This window comes from Leopardus geoffroyi, chromosome B4, assembly GCF_018350155.1.
Source record: "Leopardus geoffroyi isolate Oge1 chromosome B4, O.geoffroyi_Oge1_pat1.0, whole genome shotgun sequence".
In the NCBI taxonomy this organism is placed as follows: Eukaryota; Metazoa; Chordata; class Mammalia; order Carnivora; family Felidae; genus Leopardus; species Leopardus geoffroyi.
In genome coordinates, this window is record NC_059341.1 from 134,227,646 (window position 1) to 134,239,720 (window position 12,075).

Below are 12,075 nucleotides of genomic sequence, written 5' to 3' on the forward strand. Positions count from 1 at the left end.
GGACACGGAGCTTGATCCCATGACCCTGAGATTGTGACCTGAACCAAAACGAAGAGTCGGAAGCTCAGCGTACTGAGCCAGCCAGGTGCCCTGCCCATTTGACATTTTTTAAAGACTTTATTTTTTAATTAATTTTTTTAAAGTAATCTTTACACCCAACATAGGGCTTGAACTTACCACTCCCAAGATCAAGCGTCATATGCTCCACCGACTGAGCCAGCCAGGCTTCCCCGTTTAACATTTTAATTAAGGGCATTTGGGTGGGCTGCAGGTTGGCTAAGAAGAGAACACTCGTGCCTTCTTGAAGATTAGATTGAATTCAGTTAACCAGTGATCTAAACTCCAGGGTCTGAACCATCCAAAAATCAGGATCTGGGCAGACTGGGATAACCAGCTTCTGTTCAGCTGCCGTCAGACACCTAGGTACTGCTCTCTTCCCCTGGCTGGTGGTAGATTTCATTTGATAACCAGGAGAGCTTCCTGTCCTTAAGTAGAAGCACAGAGGTTAGGTGCCTCCAGAATGGTGATGTAAATCCCGGACAGATGTGAGGACTAGCTGACTGAAATTGCATAGCATAGGATCTGACCTAAGGTACTCAGGAAGCGCCATTTTCATTTTTGAGCCTGGGAGAGAGTTCGCCAACCAGTCAGGGAGCAGGCTAAATTTTAAGGAGGCTGCTGTTGGTTTGGTGTGCCTGCCATGGAAGAGAGTACATCCTGAACTTGAACCAACCAAAGAATGAGGAATGAGCCAGCATAAAAAGTAAGGGAGCACCTGGGTGGCTGGGTTGGTTGGGTGTCAAACTCATTATTTCAGCTCAGGCTGTGATCTCACAGTCGTAAGATTGAGCTCCGAGTCAGGCTCCATGCTAAACATGGAGCCTGCTTGGGATTCTCTCCTACTACCCCCCCCCCCCCACCATCTTTCCCCTACTTGCTCGCACACCCTCTCTCTCTCAAAATAAATAAGCATATAAATAAATGAAGTTGGGACACCTGGCTGACTCAGTTGATGAAGCATATGACTCTTGATTCCAGGACCACGAGTTCAAGCCCCACATTGAGCATACAGCTTACTTGAAAGAAAGTAAAAAGTTGGAGAGAAAAAAAAAAAAAAGCCTGGAAAGCTATATAATGAAATAATGTGTGGTTTCTTGGATAATGAATTTAAGGTAGTTTTTATTTTCTTTCAGCTCTTGTGTATTTTTTCAAGTTTTTAATGCAATTTTTATTTAAGCTAAATTTTAGAATAGTTTTAGATTGCAAAGATGGTACAGAATTCCCATATACCCCATACTTGATGTCCCTTATTCACATCTTACATTAGTATGGCACAATTAACCAATATCGATACATTATCAAATAAAGTCCTTAGTTTTTTCACTTGTTTTTGTTTTTAATTTTTATTTATTTTGAGAGAGAGAGCAGAGGAGGGAGAGAGAGAGGGAGAGAGAGAATCCCAAGCAGGCTCTGCGCTGTCAGTACTGAGCTCAACACAGGGCTTTAACCCATAAACTATGAAATCATGACCTGAACCGAAATCAAGAGTTGGACGCTCAACCAACTGAGCCACCCAGGCCCTCCATCAAATAAAGTCCTTAGTTTTTAGCTAATTCCTTTTTTTGTCCCAGAATCCCATCTAGGACAAATTACATTAAGTCATTATAACACTTTTTAAGTACTGGAATTCATATACATTACTTATAAGGTATGTTCTTTATCAGAGGTGTGGTCTGACACAAAATTTAGCTCTAATTTAGCTGATCTGGAACAAAACTAGGAGTCAAGGCAGAATTTGGTTTTCCATTCTGGATCTGGTGTGACTTTATTCTTCATTAAGTGCAGAGAAAATTCTCTGTGTACAGAGAAATTCTTAGAGGCCAAATTTCTGGGGAAAATGGAGTAAGTGGTGAGTATGGGTGGTAATTTTTACCTTCATGAAAAGTCCAAACTCAGGAAGAAACTGATCTGTGTTTCTGGCCCAGATTTCAAGATGAGCACGTCCGAGGACATGATGATCTATAGGAAAATACTTGGACAAAAGGTCAAATGAAATGTGGGTTTTTGGGTGGATGAAAACAAGAGGCCCTCTCTCTCTGCTCATAAACAATGCCCTTTGGCCTTACAAAACCATATATGACCTGCCCGTTCGGATTCCAGTGCCTTACTTGGTATTGCATGTTCAGTTACTTTTACTGGGCCCTCCTCTTGTATAGTGGTCCAGAAACCGTGATTAGGTAACATCCCAGGCCAAGCTGGAGTGGAAAGAGTTTGAAGAGATCCTTGAAAACTACTGCAGACCCCCTTGTCCCTAATCCCCACAGGGGGTTGCTAAGAAGGTCCAGCAGAATAGTGGTTTCAAGAGGCCACATGTGAGATCAGGAGGGAAACAGAGACCAGGAATGCCTCGAGTTCGTTTCCATCCACGAATGATGCAGCCTTTCACTGGGTGGCTCTAACTTCCTGAGAAGTCTAAAACCATGGCTTTAAATGCTAATTGTTAAGTAGTAATTTAGCTTCAAACTTTAAAAAGTTATAATTAGGATAGTGCTGGTTGCGAGAGCACGCGCCAAATGTATTTAAAATACATAAAGTAGGGGCACCTGGCTGGCTCAGTCGGTGGAGCATGTGACTCTTGATTTCAGGGTTGTGAGTTTGAGCCCCACGTTGGAGGGAGAGATTAGTTAAAAGTAAAATCTTAAAAAAAAGTAAAATATACATAAAGCAGAAATGCAAACATAATGAACAGATCTCAAAGGGATTCATTCCATAGTTCCTTAAACAGCTAAGTTGCTCATTTTATTTTTTAAGTGGTTCCCATGCTCAGCAGGGAGCCCAGCACAGGGCTTTGAACTTGGGACCCTGAGATCAAGACCTGAGCCAAGATCAAGAGTCAGTCACTTAATCAACTGAGCCTCTCAGGTACCCCTCATTTCTTCCAAGAAAGAAAAGAGTCAAATCATACTTCACATTTAGAAAGCATTTCTTTGGTAATAACTTGGAGGAAATAAGTATTTAAACAATATTTTGTTCCTGATCCAGGTTTCATAATTTAACACATTTTTTTTCAGTGCCCTGCTGTGTCCTGGGAATACAGTAGTGGACAAGCCAGTCTGCCCTCCTGGAGCTTTTGGTTCCAGTATAAGAAGCAGAACTACACAAAGTGCTGAATGGCTCCTCGATAATGGGACATATACAGTTTAACATTTGAACACACCTAAAGTTCATCAAGCACCACTGAGAAAAGGTGCTCTTGGGATGTAACTTCAACAAATCCACACTACTTCCTTTGTTTTTATCATCTTGTAATCTACCCTTCAGCATGACGCAGATGCTGTTTTTCTCACTGGCTCGGTGCTTGGCCGAATTTCTTCAATACACCTGGCTCCATCCACCCTTCCTGTGGCACAAATTGAGAAGGGCTTTGCCTTGAGTGGCATTCTAGGAAGCTTTTAATAAAGTGGCATTTTTTCAGGGCACCTGGGTGGCTCAGTTGGTTAAGCATCGAACTCTTAATTTTGGTTCAGGTCAGGATCTTGCGTTTCATGAGATCGAGCCCCGAGTCAGGCCCTGCGCTGTCAGCACTTACGAAATATAACCCTTGCGAGTTGTGACATGATATGTTACCACAACCAAAAAGTCTGGAATCCATTGCTCTAAGGCAATGGGTTTCAGAGGGTTTAGTTTAGTTGGTTTAAGAAAGCAGAATTTGAAAGAGTGGTGTGGTTGGGAAGGATAGTGAATTTGGCCCCAGAAACTGGGTTCAGAGCTCTGCAACTTATTAGTTTGACCAGGTACTATGTAAAATTCAAATGGTGAAATTCATCCAGCTTTCACAGGGATGTTGTAAGTAACATGAAATTGCTTTGCAAAGTGAGCATAATACAGTGAGGTCAGGACTGAGACAGGCTTGTAGTGCGTGTAGATTTCACCAATGGTTCCATCCATCGACCCAAGCATCACCCCCTTGGAACACCATTAGTCACCCATGCGTAGGTTAATAAGCAGCTCTAAAACGAAATTTATCTCTTCAGAGTAGGGTGAAATTTCTAGGAATACTATTTCTGAAATACTATTGTTTGTTTCAGGATAGAATCTGATGTCTGCTAGGACCTGGGTATCAAATGGAGGTGGGCCTGCTACCCTCCTGGACTGTTCATTTGTACTGTGCTTTAACATTTCCTCCAACAGCATCTAGTTCTCATAACCATAAATTCACATTCTCATCTTATGGATAAGTGTTAGCGTTGTTGAGTGACTCAAACGCAGGCTTCTGACTACACCCGCTGCATTATATATCCCCGGAGAGTGAATTTCTCTGGCATGCCCTCAACCAAATTTGTTCCAATTTGTGGCTCTTTCCAGGGCTTGTGAATTGTGTAAGAGTGGATCAGGCTGGTCTAGGGCTGGTTCTGTACACTTGTGAAGAAGGCACTTAAATATTTAGAAAACGGACATCAAGTAAGGGCCGCTCCTCTCCAGCGTTCAGCCGCCCCTATCCCGCATCCCGACTGCTGGTCCACTTCATGTTGCCCTGAGCGCCTCGGACTGCAGTGCGGACGGAAGGCCAATGAGTATCGCTGAGCTAAAAATGGGCTTCTAAGGTCGTCTGTGCCCCAGCCCGCCGGGGAACCAGAGCTCGGCTCGGAAAGGAGGCTCGCGTGCTGGGTCAGTGAGCGCGCGGACCCCAGCTCCGCCACAGCCCAGCCGACCCAGACGACTACAGCCCCCACCATGCCCCGCGGCCCCCGCACCCCTCCCAACCCCTTCGACTCGGCCCAGTGCGCGTGCGCGGTGGCGCCGCCGAGCGCTGACTGGGTCCCAGCTGCAGAGCCGCGGAGACGCGAGCCTGACCCGCGTTGGCACTGAGGTGGCGGGGACTGGCGGCGGCTGGACAGCTGGACATCCCGCGCCGCGCAGGTGAGTGCGGAGGGAGAGGTCGGCGGAGACTCGCTGTGTCTGCGGGGCCCGGCGCCCACACCTGCCCCCCCACGGTGAGGGTGCGGGGGCGACTGTGGACAGACCGACTGACGGACGGACTGACAGGCAGACGGGGCCGACGAGGGGAGAAGGACTGGCCGAGGCCGGGGAGAGCGGCGGGGCCGGACCTCGCAGGTGCCCGCGTTGGATGGGGGCTCTGGGCGCGGGCTCTCGCGGTGCGGGTGCCGGGCCTGCGGGGCGGCGGCTGGGCTCGGACCCCGAGCAGCTGCGCCCCCGCGTCCCTCCTCTGGGCGGGGGCGGCCTCCGAGCCCCGCCAGCGGGAACGGGGCCGCCGGCGCCAGAGCCTCGGTGCCGTGGAGGCTCGAGCCCGTATACATCCCCCTCAGCAGAAACCGCAACTCAGCCCGGGAACCCTTCTTTTTTTTTTTTTTTTTTTTAAAGCTGCCTTGGGCACATTTAAACTGCCAGCTCTTCCTTGGCTTGAACTTGTGACTTTCCGTCGAAGATTCAGGTCCGGGGTCAGGACACAGGCTCAGATCGAGGCTGAGACTCGTTACACACCGTCATGTGTTTGTATTTTAACATTGGGGAAACTGAGGCATGTGTTAGCCAGGATCACCCAGCGTGGTTAGGATCGGAATTCCGAGAATTATACTTAGTTTAATGAACCAGGATGCTTTTTATATGGAGGGGAAAAAAGGTGTTCTAAAGTTTTTTTTTCTGTGACAGGTGACTGCCTTATTTTCCAGTATCTTCTGCTGCAAGTGAAATCTGGGGTTACTGGCTTTTTGGTGGGTTATTGGAGGTGCCCTGGAATATTCTTTACCCTTCTTTCTTATTCTTTCTTGGTAAATTCAAGTTCCTAATGAGACCCAGATTCACAAAAACTGAGTTTTCAACCTTGACTTGATTACTTGTAGCTTTTGTGATTATGTTTGTGATTAAGTTAGTTGATACACATATATTTCCTACTTCTTTTCTTCCTCATCTTCTTTTCCCTATCTTCCAGTTTTCTCCGAACTCCAATCTGTAGTTATATCGTCTTTGTTTGCTATATTTATTTCTGTTCTCCATGATTAATTTGTAATTGATTTTGAATGGAGGTCAGTATCTTTCTTGTCTTCCAGTAATCCCGGGTAGATGTAGCCTCATCATCACTAAAATTGTCACAGTAGCCTGCACTTGAGTCTTCTTCCCTGTGTCCCTTTTTAAGCATGGAGATGTGTGATCTGGTTGAGAGGGGTGGGGGGTGAGGTGTTTCTGTTGATCCGATACGAGTAACAGGTGAACGTGAGCGGAGCATTAACTTCAGTTAGTATATGTGCTGCCGCGTCAATCACCAGAGCATCAACTTTAAAAGGCTGTGAACAATACTTGCTTAAAGATTTTCAAAAAGCATACTAATCTTGTGAATTTGGAAACTTGTCAGGTTGACGGAAAAGTTGGTGAACTGGAATAGCACCTGACAGAAAGGAATCTGACATTAGGGTGAAATATTGAGACAGGAACTCTGGAGAAACCATCCCTTTTATCATACAGCCATCTATCTGTGCCTGGGGTGGATGCCGGGAACACCTTGTTGGCTTAGGAAGTTAAACAATGTCCTGTGTGTTTGTGTTTTCAGTTTCTCTCTTCTTAGTGCTCAATGAGTTTTGGCAGGAGCCCAGAATCTTGTACATTTGATGATTTAACATCAGTTTCATTGGCTTGCTCTCCAGATTGTGTCTATTTCCTCAGCTGGTGACATCAGTAATTTTCCACAGCAGCCATTCATGAGCTCATGCAGACTGTCACAAGGAAGTGGAATAGCACAGAGGGTGGTACACAAAGAAGTAAGGATCTTGTTTCCTTGCCATCATACATATTTTTAAAAATGTTTACTTATTTATTTATTTTGAGAGAGAGTGTGTGTGCATGCTTGCATGTGAGTGGGGGGGGGGGCGGGGAGAGAGAGAGAGAGAGAGAATGAATGAATCCCAAGCAGGTTCCATGCCACCAGCGCAGAGCTTGACCCAGGGCTCCAACCCATGAACCGTGATCATGACCTGAGCCGAAATCAAGTGTCGGACGCTCAACTGGCTGAGCCATTACATAGTAACACATAGACTGAGATAGGAAATCCGGACTGAAGCACAAGCTACGCAAGAGGGTGTAGAACATCAGAGACCAGGCTTCTTTCTGCATACAATAATAATCATCAATACCATTTATTGGATTTCTTCTGTTTGCCAAGTGCTGTAATTGTCACAGTGAGGTGTAGGTATTATCATTCTCTCTTTTTTTAAAATTTCGTTTCTTGTAAACGTTTATTTATTTTTTGAGAGAGAGAGAGAGAGTGCAAGCCGTGGAGAGGCAGAGAGAGAGGTGAGAGAAATTCCAAGCAGGTGCTGTGTGTTCAGCACAGAGCCTGATGCAAGGCTCCAACTCATGAACTATGAGATCATGACCTGAGCTGAAGTTGGTTGCTTAACCAACTGAGACACCCGGATGCCCCCATTCTCTTTTTATATATGTCGAGTTGAAGTACAGAGGTTAAGTGATTTGCCTATAGACATTGTAAGTAACAGATTCACATTCAAGCCTATCTGACTCTGCCATCTCTGCTCTTTTTATTTTATTTTTTATTTTTTTTAATGTTTATTCATTTCTGAGAGAGCACGCGTGGGGGAGGGGCAGAGAGAGGGAGACACAGAATCGGAAGCAGGCTCCAGGCTCTGCGCTGTCAGCACAGAGTCTGACGTGGGGCTTGAACCCACGAACCGTGAGATCATTACCTGAGCCAGAGTCAGAAACCCAACCCACTGAGCCACCCAGGTGCCCCATTTGCTCTTTCTAATTGTGCTGTACTACCTTACAAAAAAAAATAAGTTCAAATCTTGCTTATTCCTAAAAAAATATAAAACTTTCCTGTGATCACATTTCTTCTTTGAACTACTTCCATTTCTCTTCTTTTCCTTTCTAGGCTTGTTCTTGAAGGGCAAACACTATGCCCGTCATTTCCTTGGACTCCTTGGTTCGTTGCAGTCTGGCTCCCACTGTCTACTCTGTTGAAATGTTTTCGTGAGCTCCACTCAGCTATTTATTATCTGCTCCACCATCTTCTAGACATATAAAGAGATTAAGACATGGTTCTTGCCCTGAGGGAGTTAGGGACTAATGAGGGAAGAAAAAGAATTGTATACATGTCAACATGATGTGTTAAACTACTGACCAAGCAATCTTTGCTCTTGGGAGTTGGGGGAAGAATACTTCACTGAGAAAGTGACTCTGGACTGCCACCAGAGAGAAACTCTAAATTGTTCCATGCTGTCAGGACTGCATGATTAGGTGTAGACTTTTAGGAGAAGCTGTATCTTGCCAGTGAGAGATGATACAGTCGAAATAGAGTCTGACAGTCCTGGGAACTGAGCCTCAATTTCTTTTTTGTAATACCTGCCTACAGTGTAAGCTCCATGAGAGTAGGGCCTCTGTCTTTTTCACCACTTCCCCCTAGGTAATCACTAAGTATCTGTTGAATGAATACTTCATCGGATGTGGTATTCGAACACGGTAGTACTCTGAGTAGTACTGTATGACAAATAACAAAGCTTACTTTTAGTGTGGCTTAGGAACTGATTTTGAAGACACCGTTGTTTGGATAGTATCCATATAATTATCTCTCCTTTTTGAACATTTAGCCTCATTGATGGTCTTAATTCATATATGAGAAATGTTTATTTTTTTGGTGGACACAGTTAACTGCATCTTCTAACATTATGCCTCTCTCTTGGTTATAAACACATTCCTACTTTTTCTAAGTGTGATGCAGGTTTGGTATGTATAGTTTTTTTTCTCTGCTAATGTGAATTGTTTTGGAGAAGTTAACTTCTTTGGCATTATTAAGTAACTTTGTCAATAAGAGTAACATTAGAAATGAGATTCAGGGGACACCTGGGTGACTCAGTTAAGCATCCGACTTCGGCTCAGGTCATGATCGCATGATTTGTGAGTTCAAGCCCCGCATCGGGCTCTCTGCTGTCAGCACAGAGGCCGCTTCCGATCCTCTGTCCCCGCCCCCCACTCTGCCCCTCCCCTGCTCATGTGCTCCCTTGCGCGCGTGTGCGCTCTCTCTCTCTCTCTCTCAATAAATAAATAAATAAACATTAGACATGAGATTGAGGGGCGCCTGGCTGGCTCAGTCGGTGGGACATGTGACTCTATCTCAGGGTTGTAAGTTCGAGCCCCATGTTAGATATAGAGGTTACTTAAGAATAAAATATTTAAAAAAGCAAAAAAAAAAAAATTATATTGAAAGCACTAATCAGAAGGCTTACCTTTGGTAAGGGGCTGATTTCCAATAGAGGTAAGAGACTTTTCTTCCTTAACAAAATAATATGAATATTCCTGGTCTTCTCTAGAGATCTGATTAGCCTTCTAGCTAACATTCTAAAGACGTGTATCAGCAGTTCATTTCCTTCTTCTTGTGTTTGAGTTTCGTTTGTAAATATCCTTAATTTGTGTGACTTAAAGTTAGGGTTAAAGTCCAAATACCACTTTTTTTTCCCCCTCCACTTTCAAAGTGTATGGAGTATAGTAATTAGGAACACTTACAATGAAGTTCAAATTCTGCTCTTCCACGTTAAACTTTGAAAACTTAACGCAAGTGATGTAACTTCCCAATGCCTCATTTTGCTCATTTGTAAAATTGGGATACCTACTACTGCTACCACCATAGTAACAGCTAATATTTGTTGGGTGTTTATTATATACTCAGCACAGTTCTAAGAGTTTTACTTATATTACCTCAGCCTTCATAATCACAATTGTTAGAATTATGCCCACTTAAGGTGAGGAAACAATCACAAGCTAAGTAACTTGTTCAAGGTCTCAGAAATAAGTGATGGAGTCAGGATTTGAACCTGGGTAGTCAGACTCCAGAGTTCGTGCTCATAATCTTCGACTTCATAGGGTTGTTTTAAAATAATCTATGTAAATAAATTCTATGTAATAAAATAATCTGTGCAATGTGACTCTGATAGGCAGTCAGCAAGTGTTGGCTACTGTAGTTAGCTTTGACTTTATAAAGTGTTTCGCATACATTTTCTTATTTGGTTGCTGCAGGTACAACAAAGTGTTGTTGTGACCACCACCTTCTTACAGATAGGAACTGAGGCAGAATTCGGTCACTTGCGCAAGGTCATACAGCAAGTGTGGGGGGCTATACCTTGGCTTTCCTCCTCCTCTACACCTGGATTCTTACGTTGGATTTGAGGTATCACATTTTGAGAGAATTTAGTGAACATAAGTTGTTTCAGCCTGCCCAGCATCCAGTGTAGGTTTTTCAGGGAATAGCAGCTCAGTTTTGCTTTGAGGAAACAGTCTATCCCTGACCTAGTAGGCGGGTACGTGACCCAGGTTAGGCCAATAGACGTTAGGCAAATAGATGTAATCCTCTTTTCATTTGAATGTTAGGTTGAGTGACACAGTGACAAGCTTCCTTCATCACAACCATGGATTAATTCCTAATATGTGGATACTGGAACTGCTCTGTATTTGTTCCCAAAGACCTGATTCTTTAGCTTTTCCTCAGTTCTGTGCTCTACCTCCTATCCTTCCAATAAATCTTATGTTACATAATGTAAGTTACCCAAAGTCAGTTTTTCTGGCTTGCAGTTGAGACTCCCTTAACTTACCATTACAAAGCATAAGGCCATGTCACTTAGAAAAGAGTTAAAACAACTGGTTAACTTTAACCTGAAGAGAAGAGAAATCTGAGAGAAGACTTGAACACTGTCTTCAAATATCTGAAGCATGTAGTGTACAAAGTGTCCCTAAAAAGGAATAAAGACTAGACATTACTAGGAAACAGATTTCTGTGCTATTAGAGTCTAAAAGAGCTATTTGAGGATGGATGGGCTGTCTGGTCTATGGAGGTAGATCTAGGCACTAACGTTGTTCAAGCCGGGGCACCTGACTGGCTCAGTTGGTACAACATGCAACTCTTGATCCCAGGGTCATGAGTTCAAGCCACACATTGGACTTAGAGCTTACTTTAAATAAATGAATAAGTAAGTAAATGAAAAAAAATTAAAATAGTTCAAGCCAAGACAAAGTTGTTCACTTGGGAGGAGTAATAGGGGTATAATAATCTAATGGGTTGTACTGAATGACCTATAAAGTTCTCTGCAATTATGAGAAAATTCTTTTTTTTTTAAGTTTTTAAGTTTTTTATTTTGAGAGAGCGAGAGAGCATGAGCGGGGGAGGGACAGAGAGAGAGAGAGAGAAAGAGAGAGGGAATCTCAATCAGCCTCCATGCTGTCAGCACAGAGCCCAACATGGGGCTCGAAATCACCAATCATGAGATCATGACCTGAACCAAAATCAAGAGTCAGATATTTAACCAACTGAGCCACCTAGGTGCCCCTAAGGAAATTATTTTCTAATTTTTTTAATGTTTATTTATTTTTGAGAGAGAGCATGAGCAGGGGAGGGGCAGAGAGAGAGGGAAACAGAATCCGAAGCAGGCTCCAGGCTCAGAGTTGTCAGCACAGAGCCCAGTGTGGGGCTTGAACTCACTCCCCACTCTTCCTTCCCCCCATCCCTCTCTTTCTCTCTCTCTCAAAAAAAGTAAACTATGCACAAGGTGGGGCTCAAACTCACGACCCTGAGATCAAGAGTTGTATGCTCTACCGACTGAGCCAGCCGGGTGCCCCACCACCAGGCAGTTTTTGCACGGGGTATCTCAAGCTATTGCAGTTAGCTGGAGTTGCGGCTGGAGTCATCTGGGAAGTTTCCTCACTCACATGTCTTGGGGTCGATGGTGGCCATCAGCTGGATCTCAGTTGAGGCTGTTGGCCGAAACACCCACACGTGGCCTCTCCATTTGACCTTACTTACCTCACAGCGTGGCAACTGTGTTCCGAGAGCTCCTATTTCAAGGAAATAAGGTAAAAGTGCATGGCATTTTTATGACATATCCCCAGAGGCCACATAGTGTCACTTTCACCATATTCTCTTGGTTGAGGCAGTCACTGAGCTTTGCCTGGGTTCAAAGGGAGGGTACACAGACCCCACTATTCAGTGGAAAGAGTGTCAGTGTCACATTTTAAGAAGAGCATGTGGGATAGGTTATATTGTGGCCCAGCTTTGGAAAA

The 12,075-nt window shown here is 44.2% G+C and overlaps 1 protein-coding gene across 4 annotated transcripts in view; it reads left to right on the plus strand.

Annotated features, from left to right (window-relative positions):
- Window positions 1-4,786: 4,786 nt before the first annotated feature.
- Window positions 4,787-12,075, plus strand: part of SGSM3 (small G protein signaling modulator 3) — a 47,524-nt gene continuing 40,235 nt past the window's right edge. For 3 of the 4 annotated variants that reach the window (XM_045465939.1, XM_045465938.1, XM_045465941.1), the window contains exon 1: window positions 4,788-4,920. The gene's annotated coding sequence lies outside the window, so the exon portion shown is untranslated. Of the gene's footprint in view, window positions 4,921-12,075 lie in introns of all 4 variants that reach the window. The other variant, XM_045465940.1, reaches the window with a different exon arrangement.